Source organism: Homalodisca vitripennis, chromosome 2 (assembly GCF_021130785.1).
Source record: "Homalodisca vitripennis isolate AUS2020 chromosome 2, UT_GWSS_2.1, whole genome shotgun sequence".
In the NCBI taxonomy this organism is placed as follows: Eukaryota; Metazoa; Arthropoda; class Insecta; order Hemiptera; family Cicadellidae; genus Homalodisca; species Homalodisca vitripennis.
This window is the reverse complement of record NC_060208.1, coordinates 158,506,061-158,510,678: the sequence shown is the minus strand read 5'-3', so window position 1 is coordinate 158,510,678 and position 4,618 is coordinate 158,506,061.

Genomic DNA, 4,618 nt, shown 5'->3' with positions numbered 1-4,618 from the left:
AATTACTGTTACCACCATTTTAAAAACACTACTACTCTCGAAAAACTAGAAAGTTCTCGTTTCAATGAAAAATCTAGTATATATTCAATTGATTTTTTTTGACTATTATGAAAGTTAAAAAATAGTAAATTGGTTCCGCCGGTCCAAATTATGTGCTTACAAACAACAACATGTAATTATTTATTTATATAGATTAAAGAGTTTAAATTAAATATTGTTGCTATGAAACGCATGTAATTCATTTTTAATTTGTTTAATTATTTTATATAAAGTATATGAAAAAATTCGTTTTTGAATGAAAAGAGCCATGGTACCGAGAATTGTCGATACGTTGTTACCGTTACATATTGATGTATTCATGTATCAAGTATTGGAAGAGGTTTACACCGAAAAGCTGACAACTTGTAACAGAATCTTCTTTTAATAATACGTTTACAACGGGGCATTTATTATGGACGTTTTTACAACTTTACAGGGCAGTTCGGATGAACCCCTGAGGTCTGAGAGAAAAATCGTTCCTTAATGTATCTCTAGGATACAAAATTAACCAATTTATCAAATTTCATGTTTCTATATTTCATAGTTTTTATTGCGCGTTGATAAATCAGGACAGGAATCAGGACGCGCGAGTGAATCAGGACATCTCCTTGTGTACGAAAGGTAGTTTTTAAGTAAGAACCGTTTTGTAATAGATCAAGCGTAATTCATTTTATAAACTTAAATTGTACCACAAACTAAATTATGGACATTTATTCACTTATCTTCATAGTCACGATGAAAATGTAAACTCAATTCAAGTTTGACACCAGCGTTTGGGTCCCATCATGAAAAAACTCTGCCGCTTTATTGTTAAACAAGTTAGTAACGGTTTTTTACGCTATTTCCTTATTTTCCAAGCACTTCCCAACAAGAAATTCCTTGAGTTTTGGAAAAGGATGAAAGTCTGATGGTGCTAAGTGTGGGCTGTATGGTGGATGATCCAGTAGTTTCTAACGAAACTTGTCCAGCTGCGTCTGTGTTCTTACCGCGACGTAAGACAGAGTGTTGTGAAGCAGAACGTCACGACGTCGCTAGAGAGCAGTCATCGCCTGCGGTTTTGAATGGCGTACCTAAGCTTCAATAACTGTGGCAAAGATTTTCCTTGTTGAAGGCTCATGCTTGAATTTCCGTGTTTCGTCGGGGAGTTTGGGAGCCACCACTTACTGGATTGATGTTTAGTATCTGTATAGTACTACGTCTCATCACCAGTCACAATATGACTTAAGAACTCAACACTATCCTTGTGATAGCGTTCCAAAAAGGACAATGAAAGGGCCATACGCTTTGTTTTATGTTGTTCTGTTAACACTTCTGTCACCCACCTCGCACAAACTTTTTTGCAAGGAAGTGTATCAATAATAATATGATAAACTACAGACATTGAAACTTCTGATACAGTTCAATATAGTGAAGCACTTGTTTTGGCGAATCTCCTCATCAACTTTTTGTTGCAAGTCTTCATTCATAACAGCAGGCCATCCAGTCATCCAGGATTCTTCATCATGAACATTCCTCCTTCCTTCATTAAAAGGACTATACCATTTTCGTACATTTGTATCGTTCATTACATCGTCCTCACCATCAACTCCAACAAGCTGCCGGTGAATTTCAGCAGGACGAACTTTTTAATTTAAAAACCGAATTACCAAGCGCAGTTCTCAATCAGTTCAGGATTCATGATTGACATGGTGACAAAAGGAAGTATTATAACCATACAAAACAGGCAGAGACTGGCCAAGAGTGATTACCCTTGAATGGACATCACGTGACAGGATGCGCGGGCACATTGTACTATAGGTTCTTACTTTTAAAATTACCCACGTATATATTACTAGCGGTAACCTACGGATTCGGACGCAATTCCTAATGAAAAACAGTGTAATCGTGGTCATATTTCTTTTGAACGACATTCTTTACTCTCCTAAAATAAGTGACAGCCACTCATAGATAATCTAATATTCTGATCCATTATATTTACATTTAAAGAGCAGTTTATTGTATTTGTAGTCAGAGGATGAACCGGTTATTATAAGTACCTGTGTAGTAACTAGTATTGAAGAACTCTAGCAATGTTATTGAAAACTAAAATGTTTTAGGTCAGTGTGGATGAATGCTAAAGTCGAAGTCTTTAGCTTTTCAGTTACACACATCTATAATGTAATAATGTGTGCAGCTCTACGTATTTTATAAACGGAAGTAGGCGTATTCTAAGTACATATTATTACAATATTCATGGTTAATAGTTTTTATTTTAGGCTTTGCCCGACCACTTATGGTTCGAATAAATAATATTTATGTTGCAATGAATGAGAAAATTGGTTAAACAGCGTATACTTCTACCCATTGTAATTTAATTTGATCTAAAGTATTTCTGGTGCAATAATTGGGTTGCACTGATTATTTTAATGATTAAGAAAATAAATACACAGGTCTGAGAACCACACTTAGGTCATAAATGATCATGTACTACATAATGTATATTTGAAAATATATTCAGTTAAACATGTAATAGTACAAAAACTTTTAATTTTATTATTTTGATAATCCCTGTGCTCGTAATGAGCACAAAAAGGTATAAATAATATAAATAACCTATTATTGAGTATTCAAGCAATAAATGAAAGAAAATTAACAAATGGCACTTAAATTAATACACGATGTTATTGTGATGTTACAGTACAACTTTTACAAAGAACAGTTAATAAAATTTTAACAGTTTACTTGAATTACATGTGCTGCCTTGCTGGCTGCAATGCTTTTCTAATGGGACTTTATGAATAGCTATATATTTACATATAATTTGTTTGTACTGTTACATAAATAGAGGAAGAATGTTAGCTTTGACACTTGGGATTACTGGTGTGAGAACAGTGGACAGGGAACAGTGGTATTGGGCGTTAGTGTCCAGTTACATTGGCGGTTAAAACAAAAGCATTCCGACAGACAATCGTTGGTGAGATGACAATACCACACCCCACCATACAGAACACAAGCTGTAACATTCCTTTCTAACTATGAACGTTCCTGTCAATGCTATTGTTACTTCTCACATAACACAGAATTTCCCGCTTTACCTAGTTGGTGGCAGTTATACGAGTTTATTGTTTAGGAATGTTTCATATAAGTTATACGTTATGTCAATTTGCTAAAGAATGGACATGCCTTGGAGAAAGTTCATTAGAATTTACCAGTTGAACTAACTGAGCAAATACACACATTCTACCTTGCAAGGTTGCACAGTTTTTTTTATCCAAAATCAAAACTAATCTAAAAAATAATAATCTTTTATCTCTTTTATATATCTTTTATGATAGTTAATTTAGAATTTTATGTTTTATATTAATATTAGTATACGTTGATTCCTGTGTTCACATTTAAATTGCAGTAAATAATACATTTTTAATGTACATTCAATCATAGCTGATTTTCCATTACAAAACTTAATATGTGTTAACGTTATAAATATTCACTACTCAACATTTAATTTTACAAAAATAAATACAATTTTTGAGAACAATATAACAATTTCAATAGAGTAAATAGATTGGTTTTTGACACTTGTAGACTATAAAAATAGACTATTACCCTGTACATATTGTTTCAAAAACAAAATTGTTATTTATATATGAAGGAAAGAAAAGTAACTTTGCTATCCAGTCGTCATGAGTTTGGAACCAAGGGTGACAGTTCTTTTGAGGGAAGCATTAGTATCCCTTCGATATGAAAAATGTTCTATTCTTCTAAAAGAAATAAATTAAACATTTGGTTTAATATTTTTAATAATTTTAAATTACTATTGTGAACCCCACTGATTTATATCCTTATATTACTACCTACATTATTTGATCTTATTGTCAATCAATGGTGTGCTTACAATGGAAAAACGGGCTTAAAATTTGGAGGAAGAAAGGTGCTTTACCTTGTTTAGTAGTAAATAACTAGTTGGTGTGGTAGATGTGGCAAAACCATTACGTATTAGTCAGGTAGACATATTCTAAGGTTCTTCTTTACCTTTTTGGATGTAGAACAGGTTTCATTTAAGTGTGTCGCTGGCCAGAAATACGCAGAACTCTATTTTTGGGTTCGAATGATGAGGTAAAGTACTACTACAGCCACTGAGGAGAGACTGATTATTCTGTCTTTTTATGCGTGGTTAATATTTACACACTCCACATTATTTTTAGGGTTTTCAATTAGAAATGCTTACAATATGAAATGATCAAATACAATTAGAGATAGAAAAGACCTTAAAAATAAATATAATACCTAGAAAAAAATGAAAGAAGTCTTTAGATACTTTACCTAAACATAACATATCAAATTTCTAGATGGTCTAATCAGGAATACCTTACAGTCCTGAAAATATTATAAAACTCACCTAACCATAATTTCCTAGATTGCTTATTATGCCAAAATTAAGGATAAGTTATTAATTCAGTTTCTAAAATAGGTTTGAAAGCCTATATAGTATTATTTTAATTTGTTGTGGAAATAGAATTATACTGTTATGGGAAATTGGGAATTGTTAACTCTGTTATAGCGATTTTGGTAATATGGATGAAGTAAATAACAACCTGTC